This window comes from Tamandua tetradactyla, chromosome 3 (assembly GCF_023851605.1).
Source record: "Tamandua tetradactyla isolate mTamTet1 chromosome 3, mTamTet1.pri, whole genome shotgun sequence".
Taxonomy (NCBI): Eukaryota; Metazoa; Chordata; class Mammalia; order Pilosa; family Myrmecophagidae; genus Tamandua; species Tamandua tetradactyla.
The window spans coordinates 83184275-83196927 of NC_135329.1; the positions used below are offsets into that span (position 1 = coordinate 83184275).

General features: G+C 43.1%; 2 long non-coding RNA genes across 2 annotated transcripts in view; both read left to right on the forward strand.

Annotated features, from left to right (window-relative positions):
• LOC143676196 (uncharacterized) overlaps window positions 1-1727 on the forward strand; it is a 94837-nt gene extending 93110 nt beyond the window's left edge. The window contains exons 2-3 of the long non-coding RNA XR_013171899.1: window positions 319-368; window positions 1523-1727. This is a non-coding gene — a long non-coding RNA (uncharacterized LOC143676196). The remainder of the gene's footprint in view (window positions 1-318; window positions 369-1522) is intronic.
• The window catches only part of LOC143676195 (uncharacterized), a 264759-nt gene that overhangs the window by 226263 nt on the left and 25843 nt on the right, over window positions 1-12653 (forward strand). The window lies entirely within an intron of this gene.

The window sequence follows — 12653 nt, forward strand, 5'->3', positions numbered from 1 at the left end:
TCCTCTCCTAGGGGCACCCACTGGCATCAACCTCCTCAGGTTGATGCTTAGGGTAGGGGCCCTGTGAGGACCTAATAGATATACTCACTGTGCAAGGTCTTCCAAAGCAGAATCTATTCTGTCTTATTCACTTTCGAGTATTTGACAAGTGCCTGGGGCATAGTGAGTACTTACTAGGTACGGGATGGACAAAGATACCTATAGGGTGGCTGGAGACCCTGAACTCTGCAGACAGGAGCTGCCTCCTGGGCTGCATCCTTGCTGGGGACCATGGTCTGCATAGGCCTCTCTGCTTCCTCTTCCCCACCAACAAATTAGGATGATGACTCTCCATGGGCTGCTGGGAAGAATACCGAATGACCACGGAGGTAAGGAGGCACCTAGCAGAGACTCTCTGTCCTCAGCCCCAAGTCCTGAATCTGGGTGGTCACGTCTCCCTGGGGGGGTTCTTGTCAGCCTGAAGAACAGTTCATACCTACCTCTGGTGGTACACACCCTGTGCCCATATCTGTCATTTCCCTCTAGAATGGTGCTTAGAACTTCTTAAAAGCTCAGGGAGTGGTTGTTTTATTGAGAAAGACAAAGGGAGTCTCAGGAAGACTGTCCGATTACCTCTCACTCCTGCTTTGCATCCTGGTTCTCCCCATTGTGTGACCTTGCACATCTGTACAAATTGACTAGTTCATCAGCTATGGGTGGGGGTGAGGTGGGGGACAAGCAAGGGACAGGGTAGGGAATATTGGTGAGAGGGGAAGTATCCACAATGAGGATGGTTGCCTTGGCATCTTGTAGACACAGCCTTGGGCACACTCCCAGCAAATTACCCAACCAATCCATTAGGAAGGGGATGTTTTGTGCAGAATATTAAATATTGATTGTGCACCTTACTTAACATTTTAATTGCATTTCAGAGAACACTGCACTGCAGGAAATGTGGAGCAGCCTAGTTTCCCTCTACTCTCAGGGGAACAGAGAATTTGGAGAAGTGAGAGTGTAGAAAGCAACCTTATAAATAAACCAGAGGGATGATAGTGAGGACAGTAACACTCAGCCAGATTGGCAGCCTTGTTGCAAACTTTGCAAAAGATGGTTTCTGGCTAGAAGCAGCAAAAAAGTTATTAAGCTTTGTTTATGGTTTGAAAATTCAGGGCATAGCCAGGCACATATGCTCATTCTTGGCCATCACAAAGGCATGGCAGCTCCAAATGGTATCTAGACATTCTGGCTGTGCTGTCAATCCAGGGTGGAGGTGGCCAAGTCCCCCAGACCCCATTTCCCTGGAACCCTCCTGGAAAGCACTGGGCTCAGTTAGCTCCACCCAGGAACCAGATGCTCCAGGTGAGAGGGAATCTGAAAAGCTGTTGGGGCAGTAGACATGATTTCTTTTCTGCAGGGACAGTATCTGGACAGGTGTGGGGAGACCAAGATGCAGACAAATGACATGATGGGAGTGGTTGTGACAGTGCTGTCCTCGGAGGGCTGACGTCCCACCATATAAAAGACCTCATTGATCAGGTTTTAGCCTACAGATTCTAAAGGAGCCTGGGGTTGTAAATTAAGTGAAATGAAGAGAAGAGCACCCGAGGCTGCAGCCAGGTTGATTCTACTTCGGAAGCACCCCTGGCAGCAGTGCACTCTCCAGCTCTAACTGAAGAACGGACTGCTGGCTCCAAGGATGAGGCACCTCTGGTTCTCTGCTTTGTGATTTTGTTTGTGCTGGCATCTTACACAGCTCTTTAACTTTTCATGAGTGTGTGTGTGTGTTTCTCTGTTCTTTATGCCTACATCATATGCGTGCGAGAAACCTTTTCTTCTCTGGGCAGGGCTTCCCCAGTGAAGGAAGGGGTCCGAGAGTTTGAGAGATGCTCCTGAGGCTGCACTGGGCAAGGGCTGGGCCTCACACTCCAGGGCAGCCAGGGCTTTTACTGACAGTTGCAAAGGTAACCCGCTACTGGAGAACGCTGGTGAGCCAGACCCAGCTAGCACACTTAAACCACCCAGTGGACCATTTCTTTCCCTCCACTATCCAGCAAAATTATTTTCATTAATAACCATGTGATAATCAGTGATTTCATTTCAAGAATAAGATTGGAGTCATTCCAACTCTTTTGGAGTGCAATTTGTGACTCTAGTCATATTTCTGAATTTAAACAGTAGATTCCAGACTCTCAATGGTGGTACAGCCATTGTAAAGGTAGAGATATATTCTTTACTTTTAAAACAATTGACAATTTAAAATGATGAAAATCACTTAAAATGCATTATTACATTTAATAATTTATTTCACATTGGAATGGAATTTTGCACTTAGGAAATTAAAAAAAAAAAGCACACTTTGCAACGTGTACTTAGATATTTAACAGTGGTAGAACTGCGAGTGGCCATGTAGAATGATGGAGTTGAAATAACTGTAGTTCTGTGTCTCTGCCTTCACAATCACTGCACCACCATTATTTTAAGGTTGCTCCCTCCACCCCACACTTGGTTTGGTCCTTTTCAGACAGGATGTGATAACAACGGCATTTTTCCAAAGACACAGGACTCCAAACACCCAACTTTCTCCTAGCCTTGCCAGATCCACTGTGTGATCCCTGGGATGAGAAGAATGATTAGAAGGGGATGCTTGGGTGCTAACATTCCAAGTGCAATCCCAGAACGTGTGGCTGGACCACAGGGAGGATTTACATCCAGTCCAGAAGGGCTGATGCCAGCTGAATGACTAAGCCCAAAGGAAAATGTTAGCACTGGTAATGCCTGCTAGCCTATTAGAAAGAGTAAGAATCAGAGAGAGAGGGAAAGAGATTGTGTATCTCACCACTATCCCATCCAGACCACTGGACTCTACCCACTTCTGTTGGAGAGGACGTTCACAGGGAGTGTGGAAGATTGCTATGTACCCCAGAGAAAGCATGCTTTTAATCTTAATCCACATTCTGTGGGTGTGAACTCACTATAATAGGACCTTTGAAGATGATGTAATAAAAATAAATTAATTTTTAAAATTTGTAAAAATAGATATTTTTTATTCAATAACTGAATGAGGGTGGGTCTTATTTCACATTACTGGAGAACTTTGAAAGAAGATGCAGAAATCACAGAAGTAAGAAAGGAGAGGACATTGCCATGTGATGGAGGAAAGAGATTCAAGCCAAAGAACCCCAAGGAAGGTAACAAGTCAGAGCTGGAATTCCACAGACCATAGGAAAAAGCAAGACTTCTGGCCTCCCAAACTGCAAGAGCAATAAATTACCATTGTTTAAGCCAACCTATTGTTTGGTATTTGTCATAGCAGCTAGGAAACTAACACAGAGGGGAGGAGGACAAGAATCAAGAATTTGAGTAATTCTAGTAGAAAAATATTTATGAAATCTGTTGCTCAAAAGGCACAAATATATGGTCACTTTTGTTGTGATTTGTATGATATGCATTCTTCAGTTTTTTTAAACTACTTAATCAAGAAAAGGAAGGTGAGGGAGCACTTCTCTCCTCTGCCTACTGCATCAGTTCTCAGCCCTGCCTGCTTATTTAATTCTCTTGGTGAACTATGAGAAAAACTAGCTGTTTGAACCAACTCTGGACCAACTACATACATTGTGTGGGCCAGGGCGCTAACCTCTGCATTTTTAAAACACTCCTTAGGTGACTTCATCATCTAGTCTGGGTTGATATCAGTGGTGCATCCAACAGAAAGCTATGTAACAAAAGTGGAGAGTTTCTTTTAGGCCATTCCTGCTGACCTCATCCATTGCATTCACATGCTGTGTTGACTAAGATGTGCGAATACATAGGCTCTAAGTAAATGACAAACTGTTTGATTTCAGAGCCATCAACTAAATTACTGTTTGAAGGTGAATAAATTGATAAATGTGTGGCATTTCAGATAAGTTGAACAAATCCAAGGCCATGATAATACAGACAGAGCCCTTGATGCCAAGTGAGCCAACTAGCATGGGTGAGAATTGCTGTGAAACACGTCTCAGCCACTCAACAAGACACCCTACAATTATGGAGGAATATCTCTATTGGGAACTACATGGAAGTGGAAATTATTATTGACACAGATAGCATTTAAAATTATTTTAAAATTTTTTTATTGAGAAATGTTCACACACATACATTCTATACATGGTATATGTGTTAGTTAGATTCAGTTGTCAACTTGGCCAGGTGAGCATACCTAGTCTTGTTGCTGCGGACATAAGCCAATGGTACGTGAACCTCATCTGTTGCTAATTACATCTGCAGTCGGCCAGGAGGCGTGTCTGCTGCAATGAGTGATGTTTGACTTAATTGGCTGGTGCTTAAATGAGAGATCGCAAGGTAGCACAGCCTAAGCAGCTCGGCATTCCTCATCTCAGCACTTGCAGCTCAGCCCAGGCTTTTGGAGATGCAGAAAGAAGTCACCCCAGGGAAAGTTGTTGGAATCCAGGGGTCTGGAGAGAAGACCAGCAGAGACCATCTTGTGCCTTCCACGTAAGAAAGAACCTCAGTGGAAAGTAAGCTGCCTTTCCTCTGAAGAACCAACAAAATAAATCCCCTTTTATTAAAAGCCAATCCGTCTCTGGTGTGTTGCATTCCAGCAGCTAGCAAACTAGAACAGTATATAATCAATGGATCAAAATATCATCAACATAGTTATGTATTCATTACCATGATTATTTTATAGAACATTTGCATCACTCCAGAAAAAGAAATAAAAAGAAAAAAGAAGCAACTCATACTTACCATACACCTTACCCCTCCCTTTCATTGACCACTAGTGTTTCCATCTACCCAACTGATTTTGTACCCCCATTATTTATTTATTTATGCTTATTTGTTTTCTTATTTGTCCATACCCTGGATAAAAGGAGCATCAGACACAAGGTTTTCACAATTACACAGTCATATTATAAATGTTATATCTTTATCCAATCACCTTCAAGAATCTAAACTACTGGAACACATCTCAATAGTTTCAGGTACTCCTCTCTAGCCATTCCAATACACCATAAACTGAAAAGGGATATCTATATAGTGCATAAAAATAACCTCCAGGATAACCTCTCGACTCTGTTTGAAATCTCTCAGCCACTGAAGCTTTATTTTGTCTCATTTCTCTCTTCGCCCTTTTGGTCAAGGAGTCTTTCTCAGTCTCCTGATGCTGGGTTCCAGCTTACCCCAGGCTTTCTGTCCCATGTTGCCAGGGAGATTTACACCTCTGGGAGTCATGTCTCACATAGGAGAGAAGACAGTGAGTTCACCTGCTGAGCTGGCTTAGAGAGGCCACATCTGAGAAACAAAAGATGTTCTCTGGGGATGACACTTAGGCCTAATTTTAAGTAGGCTTAGCCTATCCTTTGCAGGAAAAAGTTTCATAGGGATGAACCCCAGGATAGAGGGCTCAGTCTATTGATTTGGTTGTCCCGACTGTTTGAGAGGATATCAGAAATTCTCTAAATAGGGAAGTTGAGTATTTCCTCCTCTCTCTCCATTCCCCCAAGGGGACTTTGCAAATATTCTTTACTCATTGCCCAAATCACTCGGGGATTCATTGGGCATTTCACTAACCTGAACAAACAAACAAACAAAATCTCATGCCCTATTCAAAATTTCATGTACTTCTGGTGTTCAACAAAACTGACCATACAAGTTAAATTAGGAAATGTACTGCCCAGATATAAATTTTGCACCAAATAAGCATCTCTCCCTTTATTCTCACACAGACATTGAAGTTTTAAATTGTGGATGATATCATCCTTTCCCCAGTCTTCTGATATACCTTAGTCCTACAGACAGCATTTTTAGTTTATTTTTCTTACACTGAAGAGAATGGTTCTAAATGAATCAACTCTTATTTGTTGACACTGTGCATAGCAATTCTTTTTTATTCCTTTGGTTATGGTAAAGGTTCACAAAATTTTCACAATCTCTTTAAAATCCTGAAGTGCTGCCAGTAACCTAGGTAATTTGGCTATCCACTGGAAGAGGATTTGCTTTAATACCCTCTATGATGTTTTACAAGATATCCCCAATGTGTCTTAATAATTTGGGGGAAGGTTTATGCAATTGGATGAGGAAATTGTGGAAGATGCTCTTGGCTACATCTAGTTCCCAGTTACCCAGTTATTTTTTTCTATTTTCAAGTATACAGAGGTCAACAAATATTCCATTAATGTTTTAGGCTTCTTTCCTTGGCACGTAAGTATTTATCCCAATGGGGTATTTTTGCCAAAGGCTTCATAAGAGATAAATATTCATATTGTTAGGCTTCTGCTGGGATCAAACAGGCTTCTTACAAAAGACCAGGTCCAGGGTCACTTTGGTTGCCCTGTCCTTGTGGGAATATTCAAATAGGTTTGAGGGTTTAAGATTGAGCTTTGAAAATAACAGGCCAGAGCATGTGATCTTCATTGAGTACAACTCACTGCCTTCCTACTAGAGATTCAACAATGAACACTGTTTTTCTGGCTCTATTTTTTCAACGTGGAACACCAAAGCCGGGGTTATCTATAATCATGACATTCACCACCAGCATCCCCCAGAGTTTTAATAAAGCTATGGCTCCAATCCATTGTTGCTTGCACAGATATCAAGATGTTGGATTCAGCTATGACCATTGGACTATAGAAGGAGCTCTTCCGTGTCCTGCTGGCCCCACTCACAGCAGCCCAAAGAACTGCTCCCTGCCACAGGACACCACTCACCAGGATCAGTTGTGCTGCATTCTGAAAGAAACAGCATCTCTAAACTAAGCAAAAGTGGGCAGACAAGGAAGAAATGGCCTAGGCTGGTGACCATGCACATGGGGGTCAGTCCCAGAGGCAGGATGTGTGCTGCCTGCAGTCAACAGGTTGTCACATATCAGCATCTAGACCATGCTGGTCGCTCACAGCCCCAGAGGGAATCACTTTCATTGTGGGGACAGGTATCTCACCTTCTCCATAGAGAGGATGGGAGGGAATGAAGTAAGAATGAGCCACAAGTTTGGAGCGATGGGGATGAATGCAGGCTGAGCAAATCTTCCATCAGATCCACTCAGAGGGAACAGTGACAAGCATCAATCACATGGGAAGTGCTGGCCTGCTCCCTGCATCTGGCAGGATGGGAATCCAGCTCCAGGAGACTGACTTGCCCTGCAGTGGCTGGCAGCTGTATGAGTGATGTCACCAGCTGCTTGGCAGTGGAGAAATGGTTTAAATCAGCTGCTAAACAGAAGGGATGTGCACAAGCCAAGAATGGTGGGTTGGCAGTAACAGCTCTCATCTGGGAGGCGAGAGGCACAGAGCCCAGCTGTATCCCTGGGAAGCAGATGGTGGGGCCCATGGCCAGAGATTTCAACACAACCATGCACCCATTCAACTCAATGCTTAGGACCAGTGAATGAAGACAAGCCCCACCAGAAAACAGGCCCTTTGCCCCACAGGTCTTTCTGCTTCCTGCAGAGGTTTATGCAAGAAGACAAACATTGAGTCTCAGCTCCTAGGCACTATAGGATAACTGGTCTCATCTGCTTAGCAACCTTTTCTGCCACCCAGGTGGATGCTTGTCCTTCCATAGTCTGTGGTGCCCCTGAGGCTGACACCTTGGCACCCGTGCCCTCCACTGCCTGTTCTCCATCATTTCTCTGGCTTCTTCCTGCCAATCCTGCCTCCTGCATCTACTGTAACTAATAGCTCACACCAAGGGCAGGCTCCTGGGAGCATTTGCTGATCTGTGGAAGTCCCTTTCTTCCAACCTCCCCCTGCTCCCCCTGTGCCCAGCCAACCTCCATTCATTCTTTACACCTGGCCGGTCCCGGCACCTGCAGGAAGCTTTACCCAGTGCCAGATCTAGGGCCTTTTGTAAGCACTTGCACAGAATCCTTATTTCCTTTCCTCTCACTCCACAAGCCCAGATAGTGAGATATCTGAGGAAGGACAAAGTCTGATTTATCTCATTTCCTCTAGTATTTAGTATGTTTCATCAATGTTTGCCTGTACCATTGATGTTTGTGACAGAATTTAAACTATAGTTTCCTGATAACTGGGTTTCCTGTTGTAGTTTGTGAAATCACTAAAGAAGGATGCAAAAGCTTTTCACTGATGATAGTGCAAAAGACAAAGCTAGAAAGCATGAAAAATGCCCACATGGCCAGACATCAGAACAGTAGGGAGGCCAGGGTGTTCTCTCCTGAGCTGTCCTTGCTTGACTTTCAGATCCCCAGTTGTTTTGAGGGCCAAGTCTATGGACAGCCTTGTAGGACTCCAGGAATGCATGTGGGAAAGGCAGCTCCCCACCATCGCTGCAGGACATACTGCACTGCTGAGCTGGCCAAGAGCCCATGGCACTTCTCAGGGATCTGTGAATCTGAGAAGCCTGCCTCTCCAGCTCTAGGGACAGCTTGGTCACATTCCCAGGCCTGGTTGAGAATCAGATTCAGGCACAATTGGCAGCAATCAATGGCTGCTGAAATGCCCTCTGTACCACATTGAGCCCAGCCTGGGTCTGAAAAGGGAACGTCCTCCAGGACAAGGAATGCAGGAAAGCTGCTCCTCACACAGTCCCGTTTTAGATGGTCTGGATGATGATGGAGACACTTACTCATGATTGGCCCCGCTGACTTAATTGCTGACTTAGTTATAGAACTAGTCCCATCCCCATAAAGGGAGATGTGTGCTTTTATCTATAGGTTTCATGTGTTAGAATGAGCCCCTTTCACATGCACAGATAAATGTCTAGGAAATGGTGACTCTGTGAATCTGAGATTAGATAAACCTCAACAATTACTCATGGATTTAAAACGAAGTAATTATAGTTAAATAGCTGGCATGTGTGGGTTAAACCTAAATGCTTTATGAATGCCATCTCCCCACCATCTGTGGAGGAGGCTTTATTATCCCATTTTGCAGATGAAGCACGCACAGGAACACCAGCAGTACAGCTAGTTTGCTAAGAGCTCACGTGCACTCTGGACATTCCTAAGGCTGATATCACATTGCTTCTTCACCTTTCTTCATCCTGCTGGGAAGTGAGATCTTGGCGGACACATCCACTCTTGTAGCGCACTAAAGACTGTTGGGTTTGCTATGATTGGAGAGGCAGGTAGGCAAGGTTTCAGCTAGAGGAGAAGCCAAGGAGGCAAGTCCAAATGGAAACAAGGAGCATCTGGCGAAGGAAGGGGGGAGAGTAGAACAGGCAGATGGAAGGGGGCTCGCAAAAATTCTGGGGACTATGCAGGAATATTTATAGATGTTGTACAGGAGCAAAAGTGGGCTTGCTGAGGAAGGCCTTTGAGTATAGAAGTTTTGAGCATTCAGGACTTGAGAGAACAGGCAGACATGAGTTTCTTCTCAAACTCTGTCAGTGTGAAGGTGTGCCCCATCCAGACTTCTAAGCACAGGTGAGGGCAGGTGTTCAGTCCTCAGGTAGGGTAGTATCCCGCGGGAAGGCACTGAAGGTAGCGGGTGCCACCTGCCGGATTATGACACCACTGCATCTCAACGACCCACGTGAAAATGCTCCCAGTCCAGATAGGTTTTGGTCTCTAGTCTTAACAACAGCACTTAACACACTGTATATATTACTGTCACAAACTATGTAAGAGGTGAAGCAACAGAGATTTACTTCTATCATGATATTTAAAAGAAATAGATCTGAGGGCCTCCAGTATAGGGTAGTGAGGGAAGGTGTTTAAACACCTTCCTCTACCAATCCCATTGAAGTGGCTCAACTAATGTAAAAGGCAAAATCCTATAACACAGTCAGTGGTCATGAAATATTTAACACCGACCTACAAAATCTCTGACAGAGCTTATCTCAACTCTCAGTATGAAGGAACGAGCTCCCCTCATGTGAATGTTTGGAAAGAGCAAGCTCACAGAACTCCCAAACAGCACCACACTGAACGTTTAAAGCAAATGTATTCTTGTCAAATAAATACACCCCTGGAAGGAGAAAAGAGCACTAGAAAGAGAGAGCGAGCTTTCTTCAACAATAAAAACCCAAACTCTCATTCATATTTGAGAGACGCAAGAAAGATGTAGCATTGATGAAACAGCAGTCGACAGGTATAGAAACAGCAACCTCAGAAAGAGTTGCTAGAGGTTAAAAAAAAAAAAAAAAGACATGCTACTGAAGCAAACAGTACATTGGAGACTGAATAAAGCAGATTATAGAATTAGTTCAAGGGATTCTTCTGCAACTCAGACCAAAGGGATAAGCAGAAGGAACATAAGAATGAAAAAGAGAAACAGACAAAACTTCCAAGAGTACTAATAGATGCACACTGGGGATTTCAGAAGGACAGAACTGAGCAGATGTAAGAGAACAGAAGCAAGAGTTTCTCTGAACAAAAGACACAAGTCTTCTGGTTGAAATTGCACATTAAATTATAGAAAATACTCAACTGGGCAGCATCTGGCGACATTCCTGAATTTCCACTATGCAGAAAATATTCTTGAACCAGCTAAATGCAGAAAAAAAAATTATTTTTAAAAAGTGACCAGAAATAAACAGGCAATCTATAAGGGAAAGATAACCAAAAGAAGACAATTTCTCAAGTAAAATATTGAAGGCTAGAAAACAACAGGGTGATTGTTGTTACTAATATAAATATAAGATCCTGGAATTCTTTACTAGGTATTATATTTTGAGACAAAAGAAAGGCCTTTCTAGAAAGGAAAAGATTCAAGAGAAGTTTCTACTTCTAGTCTGCTCTTTCTGGGGTGGGACATATGCTCCAGGAAACCCTCCAGCCAAATGGAAAGTGACACAGACTAAGACAGGAAAATGTATGGTATGGAGCAGTTTCCCAAAATGGGGTTCTCATTCTATTGGGAAATATAAGAGAATTTTAAATTGTATAGGGCCAAAAAGGTTTATTTCCAACAGTGTATTTTTCATGAATTAAAAACACTTCCAAACCCATTATTTTTTTTTTTAGGACAAAGTTAAATAAAAGAAAAAGTCAATTTAAAGTAGATGTGAAGAACAATATTTAATATTCCACAATGACACATGTATGTGGCAAAGTGAAGTGTCAGAGTCACTGGCATAAATAAACAATACTAAGTTACAAAACCAGTAGTATTAAATCACTGTTTTTTATGTTTTTGTGAACCTTGATGTACATATTAAGTAAAACTTATCAAATTAAGTGCAGGTCAGAAGCCCTGGCTACAGCCAGCATGACCCATGTTAGAAGGAAACACAGGAGGATTATTAAAGTTAAAGCTCAATGAATTCTTGAGAAGTTTGAAGAAACAGATTCTGGTCTCTAGGAACAGCCTCCTGCACCAAGCAGTAACTTCTCAGGCTGGGAGTTGTTGCCCCTGCCTTGTTAGAAATTTCCTCCAGGGCTCCTTCCCTTAGGCGCTGGCTCCAGATCTACCCATGCCAGGAAACAATTGCTCAGGACTTGCCTCTGTCCCCAAATAACTCCCAACCAAGTAGAAAATAACGTGGACTCAGAAAATAGGCAGAACCTAAAGCACATATGTTTTAGGTTCCTTGGCTGCTCAGGCAAATACCATGCAAAGGGTCAGCTTAAACAATGGGAACTTATTTGCACATGATTTTGAAGCTAAGAGAAATTCCAAATCAAGGCATCATCAAGGTATCATGAAGTGAATGCTTTCTTCCCAAAGACTGCTATTCCGGGACTGGTTGCCAGTAATCCTTAGTCCTGGGCTCCATTGTCACATGACAAGGAACATGGCAGCTTCTCCTGGCCTTTCCCGTCCCTTCCGGGTTCCCCTCATATTCAATGGAACATCAGTTCTGGCTGCTTTGTCTGTGGCTTTCTCTGCCTGTGTCTAAATTTCATTTTGCTTATAAAGGGCTCTACCAATAGGATTAAGACCCACCCTGCTGAGGTGAGCCACACTTTAACTGAAGTAACCTTGTCAAAAGGTCTTACTCACAATGGGTTCACAACTACAGGAATGGATGATGTTTAAGAACATGTTTTTCCATATACCAGTTTCAAACCACCACACATTTGCATCTTTCCAGGAAGAGAATTTTTGAAGTCTTCTTTGGGAAGGTATAGCTGACTCTGGATGGAGATATGGAAATGTAAGAGGCTGTTCAGAACATTTTATTTTTCCCCAATTCATTTCTTCACCTGAGAATTCTAAGCACCCAATTTTCACTATGTTAGCTTTATTCTATGTGTTGGGGCTATCACTATTAACAAGTCAAAGAGCCTTCCCTCTTGGATCTTAATCTCTAGTGGGGGTGGGGAGAAGACAATGAACAAACTAAGACATGGAAATAGATGACAATGGAGCCTGGTGATTGAGGTCCATGCCAACAGCCTTAAGTCTTGGCAACAGACGCTTCCCTTGATATGGTGATAAAAATGTCAGTTTGTCTTAGTGGTCTCCTACCCCCAAGCCCATAACCTGAGTCTAATCATGAGCGAAACATCAGAGAAGCCCATCTTGAGGGACATTCTTCAAAGCACCTGATCAGTATTCCTAAAAACTCTGAAGATCAACACAAACAAGGAAAGTCTGAGAACTGGTCACAGCGCAAAGCAGGCTAAGGAGACACAACAATGAAATGAAATGTTGATCTCAGATGGGATTGGAGAACAGAAAAAGGGAAAAACTAATGAAATATGAATAAATTATGGAATTTAGTTAATAATAATGTATTAATATTTGCTCATTGTTTGTGATGAATGTCCC